This window comes from Macaca fascicularis, chromosome 3 (genome assembly GCF_037993035.2).
Source record: "Macaca fascicularis isolate 582-1 chromosome 3, T2T-MFA8v1.1".
In the NCBI taxonomy this organism is placed as follows: Eukaryota; Metazoa; Chordata; class Mammalia; order Primates; family Cercopithecidae; genus Macaca; species Macaca fascicularis.
The window spans coordinates 14,841,041-14,860,673 of NC_088377.1; the positions used below are offsets into that span (position 1 = coordinate 14,841,041).

General features: G+C 47.1%; 1 long non-coding RNA gene across 2 annotated transcripts in view; it reads left to right on the forward strand.

Moving 5' to 3' along the window:
* Positions 1–16,306, forward strand: part of LOC141409808 (uncharacterized) — a 53,530-nt gene extending 37,224 nt beyond the window's left edge. The window contains exons 1-2 of one of the 2 annotated variants that reach the window (XR_012432060.1): positions 7,240–8,563; positions 15,323–16,306. This is a non-coding gene — a long non-coding RNA (uncharacterized lncRNA). Of the gene's footprint in view, positions 1–7,239; positions 8,564–15,322 lie in introns of those variants that run through there. The other variant, XR_012432059.1, reaches the window with a different exon arrangement.
* Positions 16,307–19,633: the final 3,327 nt, after the last annotated feature.

A 19,633-nucleotide genomic window follows, 5' to 3' on the forward strand; every position in this document is an offset into this window, starting at 1 on the left:
CAGAGTGTAAGTCAGGGGAGACCCCCTCAGCGAGACCACTCTAATTTTCTCGAAGCCACCAGGAGGCCAGCTTGCAGGTGGGCTAGGGAATACCATCTGCTGGCTGGAATGGGCTTCAGTACCAACTCTGCCTAGCCGGGTGCCAAGGGCTGGGGGAGCTGCCAGTCTAGTGTAAGCCGGTGTGAAAGGGTTTCCCCGGGCAGCCCTCAAACAGTCGCCCCACCCACCCCCTGCTGCCTGCCTTGGTCCTCTTGCAGGTCTCTTGGCCACTGTCACCAAGGGATCAGCCTTTTTACCCTCGAAGCCCATGTTCCTGGGATCCCAGACTTCCCAACGCTTTTCCTGCCTGTCCCAGTGTCTCAGCTGTGGCTCGTTGTTGTTTGGGAGATCGCAGAGGACGAATTAAACCATTCGTTACTCCTTCATTCTTTCTCTCATTCAATAAATAAACACTCACCCAGCACTCCTAGCAGCCAGCTCTGCTCTGGGAGCTGAGAATACAGCCACGTAATGTACGAAGCAGAGAGGGCTCTGCTCCCATAGAGTCGGTGTTTCAGTTGGGTTGAGTGGAGGAGCAAAACATCAATAAAAGAAGCACAGATGCCCATTCAGTATGATACTGGCTATGGGTTTGTCATAAATAGCTTTTATTGAGATATGTTCCATCAATACTTCTTTTTTTTTTCTTTTTTTTTTCTTTTTTTTTTTTTTTGAGACAGAGTCTCGCTCTGCTGCTGGGGCTGGAGTGCAGTGGCCGGATCTCAGCTCACTGCAAGCTCTGCCTCTCGGGTCTACGCCATTCTCCTGCCTCAGCCTCCCGAGTAGCTGGGACTACAGGCGCCCGCCACCTCGCCCGGCTAGTTTTTTGTATTTTTAGTAGAGACGGGGTTTCACTGTGTTAGCCAGGATGGTCTCGATCTCCTGACCTCGTGATCTGCCCGTCTCAGCCTCCCAAAGTGCTGGGATTACAGGCTTGAGCCACCGCGCCCGGCTTCCATCAATACTTCTTATTGAGAATATTTGGCATGAAGGGATGTTGAATTTTATAGAAGGCTTTTCTGCATCTCTCGAGATAATCATGTGGTTTCTGTCATTGGTTCCGTTTATGTGGTGGATTACGTTTATTGATTTGCATACGTTGAACCAGCCTTGGAACCCAGGGGTAAAGCCGACTTGATCGTGGTAGATAAGCTTTTTGATGTGCTACTGGATTCAGTTTGCCAGTATTTTATTGATGATTGTGGCATCGATGTTCATCGGGGATATTGGCCTGAAATTTTCTTTGTTTGTGGTGTCTCTGCCAGGTTTTGATATCAGGATGATGCTGGCCTCATAAAATGAGTTAGGGAGGATTCCCTCTTTTTCGGGTTGTTTGGAATAGTTCCAGAAGGAATGGTACCAGCTCCTCTTTGTACCTCTGGCAGAATTTGGCTGTGAATCTGTCTGGTCCTGGGCTTTTTTCGGTTGGTAGGCTATTAATTACTCCCTCAGTTTCATTTGAGGGGATTTGACTTCTTCCTGGTTTAGTCTTGGGAGGGTGTATGTGTCAGGAATTTATCCATTTCTTCTAGATTTTCTAGTTTATTTGCGTAGAGGTGTTTATAGTATTCTCTGATGTTAGTTTGTATTTCTATGGGATCAGCGGTGATATCCCCTTTATCATTTTTTATTGTGTCTATTTGATTCTTCTCTCTTTTCTTCTTTATTAGTCTAACTAGTGGTCCATCTATTTTGCTCATCTTTTCAAAAAACAGCTCCTGGATTCATTGATTTTTTTTTAAGCGTTTTTCGTGTCTCTACCTCCTTCAGTTCTTCTCTGATCTTAGTTATTTCTTGTCTTCTGCTAGCTTTTGAATTTGTTCGCTCTTGCTTCTCTAGTTCTTTTTTTTTTTTTTTTTTTTTTTGAGACGGAGTCTCGCTCTGTCACCCAGGCTGGAGTGCGGTGGCCGGATCTCAGCTCACTGCAAGCTCCGCCTCCCGGGTTCACACCATTCTCCTGCCTCAGCCTCCTGAGTAGCTGGGACTATAGGCGCCCGCCACCTCGCCCGGCTAGTTTTTTGTATTTTTTAGTAGAGACGGGGTTTCACCGTGTTAGCCAGGATGGTCTCGATCTCCTGACCTCGTGATCCGCCCGTCTCGGCCTCCCAAAGTGCTGGGATTACAGGCGTGAGCCACCGCGCCCGGCTCTAGTTCTTTTAATTGTGATGTTAGGGTGTCAATTCTGGATCTTTCCCACTTTCTCACGTGGGCATTTAGCGCTATGAATTTCCCTCTTAACACTGTGTTCCAGAGATTCTAATATGTCGTCTCTTTGTTCTCATTGGTTTCAAAGGACTTCTTTGTTTTTTCCCTAATTTCATTATTTACCCAGTAGTCATTCAGGAGCAGGTTGTTTAATTTCCATGCAGTTGTGCAATTTTGAGTGAGTTTCTTAATCCTGAGTTATAATTTGATTGCATTGTGGTCTGAGAGACTGTTATGATTTCCGTTCTTTTGCATTTCCTGAGAAGTGTTTTACTTCCAATTATGTGGTTGATTTTAAATACGTGCTATGTGGCGCTGAGAAGAATGTATATTCTGTTGATTTGGGGTGGAGAATTCTGTAGATGTCTATTAGGTCAGCTTGGTCCCCAGCTAAGTTCAAGTCCAGAATATCCTTGTTAATTTTCTGTCTCGTTGATCTGTTTAATATTGACAGTGGGGTGGTAAAGTCTCCTACTATTATTGTGTGGGAGAGTAAGTCTTTTTGTATGTCTCTAAGAACTTGTTTTATGAATCTGGGTGTTCCTGTATTGGGTGCATATATATTTAAGATAGTTAGCTCTTCTTGTTGCATTCATCCCTTTACCTTTGAAAACTGGCACAAAAGGATGCCCTCTCGCCCAAGCCCTGCTATTCATTTTCCCTGGCACACAGCCCCTCATGCTCAGGCTTGGACTGCTACATCTCGGTTCCCAGCCTCCCCACGAAATCAACCCTTTCTCTTGATGTTGTCATTGGGCCAGTTCAGGTTCTTGACTTCGCTGCTTAAGAGATTTTGAGAGCGAGTCAAAAGTGAAAGTGAGTAGTTTATTGCAAAGTGAAAAGCACACTCTGATAGCTGGGTCAGAGTGGGCTGCTCGAGATAATGAGACAGCGCCCACTGACACCAGGGAAGCTCCCCTTATGGGAGTCTTACATGATTATTCATGAAGGGGTGGGAATGGGCACTGTTGTTAAGCATGCTGTGGGAGGTCTCCTGGATGCCCATGCACTATTGCTGTGCACGCTAGCACATACATCCCATGTCTCATTAGTACCTTAAATCTCTACCCAGGGGTGTGTGTTTTAGCATTAAAATGAGCATGGTTCAGCTTAAGGACATTGGTCGTAAACTTGTGCACCTGCACGGGCTGGGGGATTTTCCCTTTTGCCTGTGCTCCTCTCTGCTCCAGGATGTCCTAACCACGAGCCCCAGATGCAGTTTGTGCTCTGTCAGGTGGTTTGTTCTCTCCATCAGTTTGGCAAGTTTCCTGTTTCTTTTCAAGGAAGGCTATGACCACCCTCTCCAACCTACCTCCTGACACTCTGTCTTCCAGCTGCCCTAGTCACTAGGAGAGCAAAGCCTTTCCTCTAAACCCAACTGGATGCATCTCCCATACTCCAGAGTCCTTGCCCTGTGGGCCTACGAACTCCAACCAGACACCCGGGAGGTCTGGTCACTTTCTCACTCCTGTTGCCCAGTGACAGGCCCAGAATTTGTATAAAGGAAAGTCTTGGGGGCAACATCTCATTGGAAGCAGGCCTTGAAGCCACTGATTCACTATGATGGAGAAAATGTTGGTGGTTCATATCAAAGAAAGCTGGGGGAAGGGTGAAGACGGGTGCTAAGCCCCTTCCCAAGCTGCCCTTGGTGCTGTTATTGTGCGCTCTGCTACCCACCACCCCTAGACTGGGAGAAACTTAGGTCTTTGGAAACCCCAGCTCCTAACTCAGGCCAGGCTCCCAGTAAGCAAAGACATGAAGGATGAATGGATCTCAGAATTGCATTGGTGTCCAGGCAAATGTGACGAGAAGGAAATTGTCCTCATATTCATGCACGTCCTTATATTCCAAACTATAGTCCATCCTAAAGCTCTGAGATTCATTGCCGTAGACGCCAACTCTAGGCCCTGCGGCCCACTAGGTATCGCTGGATTCTCAGAAGACATTTTATGTCACACAAATCTACTGCATGCGCAAAAGCACTTCAATCACTACCATTCCAACTAGACAGGAATTGTTCTCAAGCCACTCATATCTTCTGCCACAGAGAATCTTTTCTGAAGCTTTCTTTATAAAATAAGATTTAAACTCTCCTGTGTCTTTGGGGTGTATGTGTAGGGGGAGAATGGGAAGGCACACGAGAAATGGTCGTGGATAAGAGCGTGATTTGACCAGGAATACTTCAGTGATGAAGCATCACGTGTCAGAGGGTCAGGGACATTTTGCTGAGTTATTTCAGTATGCATTCAGCCTCTCTGAGCTGAGACTAAATTTGCAGGACAGATCCAGTCAAAAGCCCAGAGTAAAGTGCAGACTCTCAAAATGTGAGCAGGACACATTTAGCTTCTTTATGAGGGCTATTGCTAAAGCTCGATCACGTCAAGCAATCAATTTTGAATTATCCACTCTAATCCAATTAAATAAACTTATGTAGCTTGCAAGATACCCTGTTAGGTACTAGGGAGGGATGCTGAAGTCCCTGCCCTTGAAGGACTCATAACTGGGTTGAGAGTGAGATGCCCCACAGCAAGCTCTAATGCAAGACAAATTAAGCAAAAAAAGGGCACCCCTGGGAATTACTAGAAGCATACAGATGACCCAGGTGGACTTCATGGAGGTGGTGGTACTTCAGCTGACCTCTGAAGGAAGGTGAGATCATGCTCAGGTGAAGGTGTGGTGGAGAATGCTGCAGATAGAACCAGCCTGTGAAGTAAGGACCCATGCCGATGGATGTTCCATTGTGAAGGTGCAAGATGGGCGGGTCAATTGTTTGGGGAGGGAGGGTGGAAAAGAAAGGCATCATCAGGTGATGTTAAGGGGACATCTGCAAAAGGGCAGGCATGGGTGGCCCAAAGGGGTCCAGCAATTCTTGTGTGTGTGTGTGTCATGTGGATCCTGGAGAGGACGAGAGAGAATGCTGGTCCCCCATCCTCCAAGGTGGATGTAACAGCCTTCAGCATCTTACATCTGTGCTCACTTTCTTTTCTCTATTCCTTAACCTAACAGAGGGCCCCTCCTTTATCTTCCCAAGCCCATTTAGCATCTGATGTGCAGACTGTAATAAGAAAAACCCAGAATCATATAGAAAAACCTTGGCCGGGCGCGGTGGCTCAAGCCTGTAATCCCAGCACTTTGGGAGGCCGAGACGGGCGGATCACGAGGTCAGGAGATCGAGACCATCCTGGCTAAAACAGTGAAACCCTGTTTCTACTAAAAATACAAAAACTTAGCCGGGCGAGGTGGTGGGCGCCTGTAGTCCCAGCTACTCAGGAGGCTGAGGCAGGAGAATGGCGTAAACCCGGGAGGCGGAGCTTGCAGTGAGCTGAGATCCGGCCACTGCACTCCAGCCTGGGTGACAGAGCGAGACTCCGTCTCAAAAAAAAAAAAAAAAAAGAAAAAGAAAAACCTTCCCCAAACTAGGAGGGAGCCAAGAGACCACAGAATGACTCGGACACGTCCAGCTTACATGTGAGGCTCTCCTGGATGGCAGCAGAATAGCTTTAGAGATCTGCATTACCTCCCATCCTTAAGCTAATTTTCTGGATTTTTGCCCACTGTGTGTATAATGGGACTGTTTTCCTTGATGGATTCTCAGATACACTACAGGATGTTTGGGTTATCAGGGATGTCTGCTCTTTGGCTAGGCATGATGGCTTTGGCTCATCACCTGGCCTTCAGGGTTCAGGCAGTGGACATACACCCTTAAGTGTAACCTGGAGGGGGGATTGCCACACTGCACAGACAGGCATGGGGTAACCTGGCTGTTGGCTTTGCCCAGTACTAGCTTGGTGACATTAGGAACCTACTTTCTCTGTCTGAGTCAACTTCCTCGTGTGTCTGTCAGTGAAGGCAATACCTGCTTCCCGGGACTGTTGTGAGTGTTAAATGAAGTAATGTACATAAGGGGACAAATAGTATAGACACAATAAATGGTGGCTACCATTATATCAGCCTGCGCACACACCAACCACGGGCAGAACAGCCTAACACACAACCGACCAGACAAGGGACCGTCACTCAACAGCTCTATATCAATGCAAGCGTCCACAGTGCTTGATCCAAGCACTTGAAGCATAACCAGTGGTTTCTTTGTGTAGCCTGGCTGTTAATGCTGATGTTGGCCTCTGGGCTTTGGCAAACGCTTTTGGTCAAAGCATGAATTGACTCGGCAAGCATAATGAACTGCTCACATGCTGAGGCAGAACCCACTCATCCCTTTATCAGTCTATTCTTGACACAATGTACTTTACTATGACATTATCAAAAGCAGCCTTAACTTGGCTTTCTCATAGAAAGCAACTCCCCACCTCCAAAAAAGGCAATTTCTGTGACTGCAAAGAGCAGAGTATGTTTTATGGGTGGTACGCAATGGATGAAAGAGGGTCAGGAAGACCTAAGCTTGGGACATGGTGTGGCAGACACCATTAGCTGAATCATCAGCAGTAATTCCATTTAATTTCCTGCAAAAATAAAAACTAAAAAATGGACTTTGCAGGTAAGTGGGTGAGCATATGAAAACACTGTGCCCTAGAGAATGAGTCATGATTGGCCAAGCCTATCTTGCAATCACTTTCCGTTTGGTTAGTGATTGGTCTGGAAGTGAGCATGTGGCACCTTGCTGGCCAATGAGAAATAGGATGAGTCTGCTGGGGACTTTCTGGGAATGATACTTCATTCCCAATCAAGAGTGAGGCTCAGTAAGGACCCCTTTTAGGCACCTACTTTCTGTCTTCTATCCTATCACTTGTGGGACATTCCCAGTCCCATATTGCAAGCTCACAAAGAACAGGGATAATGTCTTAGTCACACTTTTACCTCTCCAGTTCCTGGTTCAGGTAAGATGTTTAAATATTGAATTATCACACGGGTATTTGATGCATATTTGTTGTTTGAACAAAATTGCTCTAATAGCAATGGTTCTCAACCATGTGTGGTTCCCCACCTCCACCACCCCTGGGGACATTTGACAATATCTGGAGACATTTTTGGTTGTCATGAGTGGTTGGGTGTAGTGGGTGCTACTGGTGTCTAGTAGGTAGAGGCCAGGGATGCAGCTCAACATCTTACAAGGCACAGAACAGGCCCACTCCAAAGAATGATCAAATCCAGAATGTCAATATGCCAACGTTGAAAATTCCTGCTCCAGACAACCAAATAGGAATGCATTCTCTAGATTCTTTTTGGTAAGGCTGAAATAAATGTTTGAAATTTTTTAAGGGTAGAATTGTAAGATACTAGACCCAGAGTCATCTTAGCTGATTAACAAACATACGTGAACTGTTCTCTGTCAGTAGGGAAAACCCTGCGTAGTTAGTCTATGCTTCCTCAACACACCGGCAGCATCTCATGGCAAGAAGCTCCAAGGTAATTCTTCAATAAAGAGGTAGGTATAGCTGGGTCCTCCCAACCAACCTTAGGGTCGTGTTCTGTAGCTTACAGGTGCAGTGAGTCATGGTAGCCACACTTCTGGGTCACGTAAGGGGGATGTCTACTTAGAGGGACAGTGGGAACTAAAATCTTTCCCTTCATTACTCAGAAGAATGACCTCCTAACCAACAAAGTGCAGCCTGTGAGGAACACGCCTCATGTGGCCTTTGAGGCAGGGAGGGCCCAGAAGAACACATTGGGGTGACTGTCTCTGGCAAAGGCTATGTGGCAGGGCCTCCCACAGGGTTGGGCAGTGACTTGGAGGCTGCTTAAAGAAGATCAGAAGATGGCTAGTCCGGTCATGCTGAACAGGATGGAGGCCCAGCCCCCACCCACCAGTGGACAGAGTCCTCCCTGGGGCCTGAGGATGACGGGTCTGATCGCCTGCCCCTCCCAGGCTCTCACCCCACCCACCTTGTACGGCAGTTTGTTTTCTTTTCACCCCCAGAAAAGCAACCTCTGCTGTTTCTTCTGCCTGATTTCACAGTCTTGGGTGATTAGTGAGCCTCTACCTGGCCCTTCTGGAAAATGCAACCCTGGCCTGCACAATACCAGCAGAATTCCTTCTGGTAGCATGGTTTCTGCGCGTTGCCTCTCTCCTCTCCCACCGGTTGGCCAGTGCAAGTCTAGCTCACAAGCAGGGTACTTGCACACATCATGAGCACGGTGGGGCTGTCTCTTCTCACACGTGTTGAATCCTCACTTTTAGTTCCAGGAGCACTTTGGCCAACAAAGATTGTCTCTGGATTGCCATTTTCCTCGCTAAGTCTGGGACCTCCCGGGATGAAGATGAGATGAAGGACGAAGAGGGTGCAGGGGTTCTCACCCTGCCCGAGCGGACAGGAAAACACACTCCCTCTCGAGAAGGCCTCAGGGGCTCCCGGGCTGTCTGGTGAGTTTCCATTTAGGATTTTAGAAACAGATGCTGGGCTTGGGTAAGAGTCTGGAATAGCCGAGGTCCATCTTAACAGCCTTCACCTCTCCCTGTCTCCTCCCAGGTCTGGGGCCCACTGCTTCCATGCTACAGGCGCTGCTCCTGTCTGAGATGCAGGGGACCTAATAAATGCCTGCAAACTGAGGCACCGATGACGTCATGCTACCTTTTCAGGGATTTAAAAAGCAGCAAGAGGCCTCTAAAAATGCTATCCTAGACTCTGTCATCAGAGTGGAAACAGTTTTGTTCTGGGTCTTGGGAAATGCTCCCTAATTATTCCATTCTCTGGGTTCTCTGTTCATCAAACCTCCAGCTTCCCTTCACACACCCTAACCTCCCACACACAAAATGGGGAACTCCAACATCTGTAGTGTCAGACAGGCTGAGGCCTTCCCAGTACGTCTGGGGGCGGGGGGCGGGGGGAGCAGGGAAACAATCGTTAGGAGTATCTTTCCAACAATTCTGCTTCAGCTGCACGTGACACTGAGCAGTGCTTACCCCTGCGAGGAGGAAAGTGCATGAGGGAGAAACCTCTTCGTTCCCTGGGGCCCAGTGGCCACCAGCACCGGCAGCGGTTTTGACCCCATGCTGGAGCCCATCATGTCCAGAAGGGCCAGTTCGTGAAACCTCTGTGGCTATCATCCAAGCACTATGGACCAAAGGTACACATGCATGCGTGCACACCCCACAGGTGGCTAGCACTACGGGCAACACTGCAGAATGGGAAGAAAGGGATAATCTGAATGAGTGACTCGGAAGAACCTCGTGCAATTTAGCAGCTTTCTCTCTCCAGATATTACTCTGGATCACCCACAGAAGGGACAAGAAGGGGCAAGTTCTCTCTAGCTACAAGGGGCTTAGTTGTATAGCTGATGGAGGGGAGGGTGTTTGGGCTCATGAAGGCCTGGGCTTTCAAACCCTTTCCCTGGGAATATGGTCTTCTGGATATGCTATGATAAATGGTCATGCCGGTGATTTCCATCTATCCTCCTGCCTTCGGCACTAAGCCCTGCAAGGTGGACCTGACCCACCTAAGCTGCATCACAACCTCCCTCCACTCTGGCTTCCAGTGGTAGGCACCAGCGCAGTGAGAGGGAGCAGAGGAGGGATAAGGGAGAGAGCTCCAGATATTTATTTTCCCAGCTCCTTTTCTGTTGAGTTGCTTAAAGTTCGCTGTGTCAAGCCAGCAGATGACACAGCTCTTTTCAGATAGCCCTTGCTGTTCTGCTGCCCTCTTTGATTGGGGGTAACCGCTTCCTGTCTTTGCCCCTCCAAGAAAGGGGTGTGTATTAGTCCATTTGCCCTGCTACAAAGAAATACCTGAGGCTGGGTCATTTATAAAGAAAAGAGGTTTATTTGGCTCATGGTTCTGCAGGCTGTAGAGGAAACAGTGCTGGCATCTGCTTCTGGCAAGGGGCTCAGGAAGACTGCGATCATGGTGGAAGGTGAAGGGGAGCCAGTGTCTCTCATGGCGAGAGAGGGAGCAAGAGAGAGGGAGAGGAGGTGCCACACTGTTTTAAACAACCAGATATCTTGTGAACTCATAGAGTGAGAACTCACTTTACCACTGTGAAGACAGCGCCAAGTTACTCATGAGGGATCACCCCCATGACCCAAATACCTCCCAGTAGACTCCACCTCCAACATTGGGGATCACATTGCAGGTGAGATTTGGAGGGAACAAACATCCAAACAGTATCAGGGTGGTAACAGCACTCGGCTCTTGCTGGCCCCCAGGCTTCTGCACTGTCTTTTGTGGTTTCTCTAAACCAGTCCACATCTTTGTCAACACGTTGTTTTTTGTTTGTTTGTTTTTTGCAAACATCCCTCAGTTTGACTATGCCCATGACAGGACCCAGATAGAGTGGACCTGGATAGAGTGGGCCCAGATAGAGTGGACCTGGATAGAGTGGGCCCAGATAGAGTGGACCTGGATGGAGTGGACCTGAATGGAGTGGATCTGGATGGAGTGGACCTGGATAGAGTGGACCCAGAGAGAGTGGATCTGGGTGAAGTGGACCTGGATGAAGTGGACCCAGATGGAGTGGACCCAGATGGAGTGGATCTGGATGAAGTGGATCTGGATGGAGTTCGCCTGGATGGAGTGGATCTGGATACAGTGGATCTGGATGGAGCAGACCTGGATGGAGTGGACCCAGATGGAGTGGACCTGGATGGAGTGGACCCAGATGGAGTGGACCCGGATGGAGTGGACCCAGATGGAGTGGATCTGGATGAAGTGGATCTGGATGGAGTTCGCCTGGATGGAGTGGATCTGGATACAGTGGATCTGGATGGAGCAGACCTGGATGGAGTGGACCCAGATGGAGTGGACCTGGATGGAGTTCACCTGGATGAAGTGGACCTGGATGGAGTGGACTCAGATGGAGTGGACCGGATGGAGTGAATCCAGATGAAGTGAATCTGGATGGAGTGCACCTGGATGGAGCACACTTGGATGGACTGGACCTAAATAGAGTGGATCTGGCCACACCCATTTCAGAACCTGCCCCAGTGTGTATCCTTTTAACAGGCAGAGGTAGAACTCAGACTTCTTCCACGTGAAGCAGGAATCTTCTGCCCCTTATTCTCTAGTTGTAGAGGAAGGGGAAAGATGTTAAAGAGAGAATGGCAAAGTCCATTAAAATATTACATTTCACTCCTTTGAGAGTATCTTCCTAACAATTCTGTGTCCTTGAAGTTACCACTTCCCCAGAAAACATTGTCTTTCTGTCCTCACTGGGGTGGAGGCTCCTAAGGGCAGAGATGTTTGTGTTGTTCATTTCTATGTCTCAAGTGCTTAGTACAGTACCTGGTGCATAGTGGGTGTGGGGTGTGTGGGGTGTGTGTGTGTGTGTGTGGTGTGTATGAGAGAGAGAGGGGAGGGGAGAGAGAAGAGGAGAAGGAACAGGAGGAGGAGGAGAGAAACAGACGGGTTGATGAATGGATAGATAGATGATATAGTTGGCCCTTGGATAATGCAGAGGTTAGGAATGCTGACCCTCATGTAGTGGAAAACCCCAGTATAGATTTTGACTCCCCCAAAACTTAACTTCTAATAGCCTACTGTTGACCGGAAGCCCTGCCAATAACACAAACCGTTGATTAACACGTACATAACAGTTGTATGTTATATGTATTATATCCTGTATTCTTACGATACATAAACTATTGAAAAGAAAATGTTATTAATACAATCATGAGAAAGAGAAACTATATTTACTATTGATTAAGTGGAAGTGGGGCATCATAAAGGTCTTCATCGTAATTGTCTTCGGGTTATGTGGGCTGAGAAGGAGGAGGAAGAGGAGGGGTTGGTGTTGCTGTCTCGGGGGTGGTAGAGGCAGAAGGAAATGCATGTAGAAGTGGACCTGCACAATTCAAATCATGCCATTCAAGGGTCAACTGTGCATGTAATCAGACCTGTCCCTTAGGCTGAGGGGAGGTTTGAGGCATTTCAGAGCTCCAACATCTCACAAAACGTGAGAGTCAGAGCAAACCTGAGACATGTAAATCTAAAGGGATGGGGCCAGTGCTGCCAGGGAGACCAGCCTGCTCCATGCGGCCCCTGGTCAGTTATGGGGGTGGCCAGCCTGGGCTGAGAGATGTGAGAAAAGGGAGGTCACTGACCCTGTGGCCAGGCAGCCAGGTTGAGTCCCTTGGCTGGTTCTCAAACTCTGGGTGCAGAGCAGACACCTTAGGGAGAGGGTCTTATTTAAAATGTTGACGCCCATGATCCACCTGCAAACAGTCTGAACTGGTCTAGAGTGGGCCCAGGACCTGCATTGAAACAAACATCCCTGTGTTGTTTAGAAGCAGGTGGTCCCTGGACCATATCTCGAGAAACGTGGCCCTAGAGGACAGAGAAAACTGTTTTGCCAGGTGGAGACCCCAGAAAAAGTGCTCTCCTCCAGGTAGTTGCAAAGAGCTAAGAGGGGTCTGCATGTGAGCCCACCTGGGAAAACCACCCAGCCCTAAGGGCACCTGAAGATGGGCACTGTCACTTGGAGGCATAATCCCAGGTACAGCTGTGCAGAGCGATGGGCATGGATGGAAAGGAAGCAGAGTGGCTACAAGTTAAGGGAGTGGGGCTCCCTGCTGTCCCAGGATCTCATCAGTGCCTGGCTCGTGGTCAGCCCCTGGCAAGAGTCTGTTAAATGACTGTGGCCCATGAGGAGGGATGACTGATGATTTAGTAAAACCCACATATTTTAATTTGTTTTAGAAATTTTCAGCCTTGACTGCCTCTTGAAACCTCCTGGGGAGTGTTAAAAGTCTTGTTGCTTGAGTTCCAACCCTAGAGATTCCAATTTAATTGGTCTAGGGTATGGCCTGGGCATGGTTTTTGTTTTGTTTTGTTTTGAAAGCTCCCTCGTGTATCTTATGTGTAGTCAAACTGAGAACCACTGCTTTAGCTGTCGGTGAACTTGTATGTATGAAGTTGGGCTGTATAAAATTGGCCTACAAAAATGGCAATTTTGTATGGTTGCACTTGATACTGCCCTTGACGGGTTGGCTTTGCTTCTCTTTAATTCATTTCTGTGTTCGGTTGTTTAAGTAAAAACACCTGAAGCCAAACAAAGCCCAGGTGTCTCTGATTTGCAACACTGAACGAGATATATCTGAAGATGAGCTGGTCCCAGCTCAGGCAGGGCAGGGAAACACTCCCTCCTGGGAGCAATGACCCCGTCATTAGAGGCTTTGAGATGCCTACTCTTCACTGGGGCCAAACCACAGACCTGTTCTGTGCCTGAGAGCAGACAAAAGGTGTCAGTATGAACCTGGTTTCCTAATTCACCTTCTAACGTAGGAAAGCCTTAACTGGATGCATGTGCAAAATGCTCTGAAATCCAAGACGGTAAGTGCTCTGCCAAACATTTTCACTTTTTCATTGACAACTGGAAATCTGGCCCCAGTGGGGACCCATGCAAGACAAATAGGAAGAAGGGAAGGGGATGATGGAGAAGGAGAAGTCCCAAAATTAGTCATAAGGGAAACACTAAGCTTCATTCTTTTTCATCCCCTTCCTGTCTGTCTCTTGCTTGGAAAGATGCAGTGTGGGAGCTATCCATCCACAGGACTCTCACTTCTGACACCAACTGCAAAGTTCAAGGGAAGACAGTACCTATCCTGAGGCTCCATAATTCACTAGAAGATCTCACAGAGTTCACTGAAAGCTGTTATCCTCATGGATATGATTTATTCCAAGAAAAGGATACAGAGTCAGCCAAGGGAAGAGGAGCATAGGGTGAAACCCAAGAGAGTTCCCAGTGTGGAGCTTCCATTAACCTCTCCCATGGAGCTGACAGTGTCACTCTCCCAGCATGGGCGTGTGACAATATGCACAGACTGTTGCCAACCACGGAGGGTCTCCTGAGCCTTGATGTCTAGAGTGTTGAATGGGACTCCATCACTTAAACTTGGTTGGTTACCCACGTGGCTGATCTCAGTCTCCAGCCCCTCCAGAAATCAACAAATATCACATGGCCCTAATCCCCACCCTGTATCACATTTTTGGTGTTGCTCAAAACTTCCAGGCAAATAAAGACACACCATGACATGAAATCTCAAGGGCTTAGAGATCATCTCCCAGGAGCCAATAGCAAAAGCCAGATCTCTCTTTGAGCAAGGTTCAAAGTTTTACTACACAGAAGGTGAAATTTCTCTCTCCCTTCAGGGAAGTCTCATCCAGTTCTCTTCACTGAGCCTCACTCATCTGGACATACTCAATTCCTCAGCCTATTTGTATTTTTTAGATCAGATCCAACCTCCAAACCCTAATCTAGGTAAGCCCTGGGTCTTTGGCACCCACCGGTGATTTGGGCAGAGACTGATGCGAACCGCAATGTGTGCTCTCTGTCAAAACCTTCCGTGCAGGTGATGTCTAGATACCTTAAGTATAAGCCAACTCTAATTCACTTCTTTTTTTGTAAATTTGTCACCTTCACTAAAGTGAAGTTACGACATGAATTTGTCATATTAATTGAGGATATTCAATTCTGCAATAGGAGACAGGAAAACAAATGGGTTGTATAAAACTGAAAAGGTGAAGTGCAGAGAATGAGTAAGCAAGTAGCTTGTAAGATGAGCAGAAGCCATAAAAGATGTCAAGTACAGATAATAAGTTAGTGACATGTAAGAGATGTGTGAGTTTTTAAAAAGAATGGAGTAGCAAGAGCAATTCTAGATAGAAAAGGATGGAAAAGGATGGAAAGATCAAGTTATAAGGCAAGGGGTCAAGCAACTCTAAGCTGATGGTTTTGTTATCTTTTACTGGCCACCCATTGGTAACAGTATGTCCCATTCGAGACTCACATGCTCTGCCCAAGGAACACAGATAAGATCCATAACTGTTCAGTGAAATAGTTGGCAAACTACAGGAGTACCCCTTTATCCACAAGAGATACGTTCCCTGGTCCCCAGTAGATGTGTAAACCGCAGATAGTACTGAACCTGATCACCATCAGCCAAGACACGTGTGTGTTCATGTCTTCCACCCACAAATTTAATATATTTTTCATTTTAACTGAGCTCTGTTGTCATGCACTGTGGCCATAATGTTTGCAGTTTAAGGTGAAACAGCAAGACTAGCACCCACTTCTTTTTCTTTCTTCACAATTTCATGGATGGAAGATTCATCTTTACCATAGATCTTAGCAACCTCAGCCTATGATCTTTCTCTTATTAAGTCAAGAACTTTCACTTTTTCACTTATAGGAAACATTTCACGGCTTCTCTTTGGCATATCTGAACTGCCAGCATCACTACTCATGCTTTGGGGCATTATGAAGTCAAATAAAGGTGATCTGAAGGCAAGCTCTGCAATACGTCAGTGGATCTGATAATCGAGATGACCCCTAAGCATCTACAGCGTGGAGACGCTGGAAAAAGAAGGATTCACATCTCAGGTGGGATGGAGCTGAACTTTGCAAGATTTCATCACACTAATCAGAATGGTACATGATTTAAAACATATATTGTTTATTTCTGGAATTTTCCATTCAATATTTCATTTCTGTTCAATACTTTCAGACCATGGGTAAATGGAACTGCAAAAAGGAAAACCTCAGATAAAGGGGTAACTACTGTGCTGCTGTGACCAGGAGTAACTGCTCCTGCATCTCTCCCATAAAACAAGCAAGTATTGACTGCAGGCACCTCTGCCTGCTGAGCCACTGCTCAACATTCCTTGGGGGACGTGATGCAGACAGCAGAGAAATAGGATGCGTGAACTCATCATGTAACTCTGGATTGAGGTGGGTGGTCTTTCCACCCCATTTTCACACTATACTCAGTGTGGCTACCTGTGATGGTTAATACCGAGTGTCGACTTGATCAGACTGAAGGATGCAAAGTACTGATCCTGCGTGTGTCTGTGAGGGGTGTTGCCAAAGGAGATTAACATTTGAGTCAGTGGGCTGGGAAAGGCAGACCCACCCTCAATCTGAGTGGGCACCATCTAATCAGCTGCCAGCATGGCCAGGATATAAAGCAGACAGAAGAATGTGAAAAGACTATACTGGCTTAGCCCCCCAGCCTCCATCTTTCTCCTGTGTTGGATGCTTCCTGCCCTCAAACATCAGACTCCAAGTTCTTCAGCTTTGGGACTCTGACTGGCTTCCTCCTCAGCTTGCAGCTGGTCTGTTGTGGGAACTTGTGATTGTATGAGTTAATACTACTTAATAAACTCCCCTTTATATATATCTCTCTCTATCCTATTAGTTCTGCCCTCTAGAGAAACCTGACTAATACACTACCTAACCCATCCCTATCCCCTTGCTTCTTGTCGTGAGTTTCATGTTGATTTAATAAGCCATGAGATTTGAGCATCTTTTTTTTTTTTTTTTTTTTTTTTTTTGAGACAGAGTCTTGCTCTGTCGCCCAGGCTGGAGTGCAGTGGCCGGATCTCAGCTCACTGCAAGCTCCGCCTCCCGGGTTTACGCCATTCTCCTGCCTCAGCCTCCTGAGTAGCTGGGACTACAGGCGCCCACCACCTCGCCCGGCTAGTTTTTTGTATTTTTTAGTAGAGACGGGATTTCACCGTGTTAGCCAGGATGGTCTCGATCTCCTGACCTCGTGACCCACCTGTCTCGGCCTCCCAAAGTGCTGGGATTACAGGCTTGAGCCACCGTGCCTGGCCGAGATTTGAGCATCTTAATTGGGCCTCTGTACTTTCTGTTTGGAGACCACCAGAATTGTTTTCAGGGTGATATACTTGGAGGCTACCACCGAATCATGATATTTCCTACAGGATGACAGCAAGAATTGAGTGTTACAATCAATTTTAAAAGCAAACTTGACATCCACTTCTGGGATGAACCCAGCTATTGTGACCTTTAAGGAGGAGAAGAGGAAGGTGTGGGCAGGGCTCCCTGAGGCTCCCGCAGTAGCATCTGCTTCCTCACAGACCCAAAAGGAGACTGAACGTTCATGCAAATGTTGAGCCAGAGACAACCCTTGGCCTTAGCAATTCCTAAGCAAAAGGAAGATTTAGAATGCCAGAATCTGATTCCTTAGTTTGCTTATCCCAAGCTACACTACCAGTATTTTACTTTTTAAATGAGACAGGGACACTGGGACCATCTATACTTTGTCTTCAGAGGAAGTTTTGCCTAAGAGGAGGTCAGGATCCGAGACTGAAGGTCCTCTCTCTTTACCTGAAATTATTAAAAGTAAAACAAATTATTATAGGAATCGCTTCTCAGCGTTTTGGCTAAGATAAAGAGTAGTAAGTTATTAGAGGAGAAGACGGACTTATCCTAAGAGACTTGACATGGCCTTCGAGGAAAAGTAGGAGTGGGGTGGAGGGAATCTAGCCCTGGGGAAAGAAAAGTGAGAGCAGTAGGGGCAGGGCTTGAGAACAGTGCTCCCCACCTAGCTTCACCTCTTCCCCTTCATCCCCTACTATGCACTTCTCCTCTTTCCCTTAATAATTCTCCACAATTCTAAAATGATTCTAGGAGAGAGTTAAGAAAACAGATGTGGGTCGAAGGCTCTGGAAGAACTGCAAATGGCTGAAAAACATAAGATGTTCAACCTTGCCAGGCGCAGTGGCTCACTCCTGTAATCCCAACACTTTGAGAGACCGAGGCCAGTGGATCACCTGAGGTCAGGAGTTCGAGACCAGCCTGGCCAACATGATGAAACCCTGTCTCTACTTAAAATACAAAATTTAGCTGGGTATGGTGGCAGGCACCTGTAATCCCAGCTACTTGGGAGGCTGAGACAGGAGAATTGCTTGAAACTGGAAGGCGGAGGTTGCAGTGAGCCAAGATCGCGCCATTGCACTCCAGCCTAGGGGACAAGAGTGAGACTACATCTCAAAAAAAAAAAAAAAAAAAAAGATGTTCAACCTCACAAAGTAACTCCAGAAATAGGAATGAAAAACAATATGATTCCTTGGGAAAAACAATGGAGGGATATGGTTTTCACTCTTACCAAATAAGGTAACTTTAAGCCTGTAACTCACTGGCTATGCCTCAAGATGTAAATGATTCTGATTTTGGGTTTTTTTTTTTTTAAATGATAGTGAAATAATATTATACCAACAAAAGTTGCAGGTATTTGGGAGTTTAATAAAAGCATGGTAGCTGGAATCTATTGAAATCATAACTCAAGGCAGTTTTGTGAGACGACAGTGCTTTCTCTCATTGGTCATTTGGAGATTTCATTTGGTGAAATCAAAACTGACAACAGCATTGAATTTTATAGGAGAAAATTATCCAGTCCCTGTATTTCTCAGACTCTCCCGCACTCTACTGGCCCATGCAGCCCTGAGCCTGAGTCAGAATAATAGAACTAATAAGCTGTCAAAACCTAGGTACCTTCCTTGTTAGCAGCTCTTCCTCTGTCCCTGTTCACAGAAAATTGGGATTTGGAGGTACAGCGAAGAGGCTGGATATCCTCTGAAATGACAGCTTAGCATTGTCTAAGAACAGGAATATGCAAGATGAAATGTTCACATGTCCCTTTCAGCCTTCATTTGTTGAAGGACAGATTTTATTCCGTATGCTGGAATGAATTTCCTGTTCCCCTTTTTTCTCGACTTCCTCTGATTCCACAAAAAAAGAGGAAGTGGTTAAGAAATGAAGCTTTTGCGTTGCAGAAATGCCATAAGGCATTGTTCTTGTGCTTTGGTCTATCCACATCCTACCTCCCAAAGTGGCAGTTCTACAAAATATCAGGGTTCCAGGATGAGGAAAGGCCAGCACCCCACCCCCACTGCCAGGGAATCAGGCCAATTGCTTGGAAAGTTTTGCAATAGTTCTGAATGGTGAAAAGTGGAAGATTACTGCATTGTGATCATTAAGGATTCTCCAACCATGTTCGGGGCAGAATTAGTGCAGGAAGGTTTGGTAGGATTTCACTGGCCACCAGCATCGTGACCATCAGGGCAGTTCACCAAAACATTTAAATCAAAGAGCAAGATGATGTGAAACAGAAAGACTGGCAAAACCTCCTACCTTGGTCTTCTTTTATAAACTGGTCTAACTTGTTATAGTGATACATTTGGCCTCAAGCCTTTGAAACTAACAAGCCGCGGTTTATGGCCAGCAGGGAGGACTGCAAATACAGGCCTTGCCTTAAAATTCCCGGTTGTGTCTGCCCAGGAGCTGTTGGCACCACATGGACGGGGCGGGCCGCGTGCCAGAGGGGCCTGCCTGTTCCCGGATGAAGATTATGATGTCCGTGCAGCTGCCTTTCATTCACAGCTTCCCTGAGCGGTGCCAAAGTGAATTCCTCCTGGAATATCCCCACCAGTCACAATGAAGGGGGGTAATGCCCAGGATTCCCCCATCATTCTCACTCCTGGCGCAGGCTTGCTGTCATCAGATGCCAAAGGGAGAGGTCAGGCAGCAGAAAAGCATGGGAGGCCCTGGAAACCCCCTAAGCTTATCCACAACAGTGCCGGTCTCATCTGTTGCAGCCAAGGCGAGGGTCCCACGTCATCTATGTGAGCACAGAGGCATGAACCTGATGCCAAGGGCAGGATGATCACTCAGAAAGGCTCCTTCTAGGCTCCTGTGA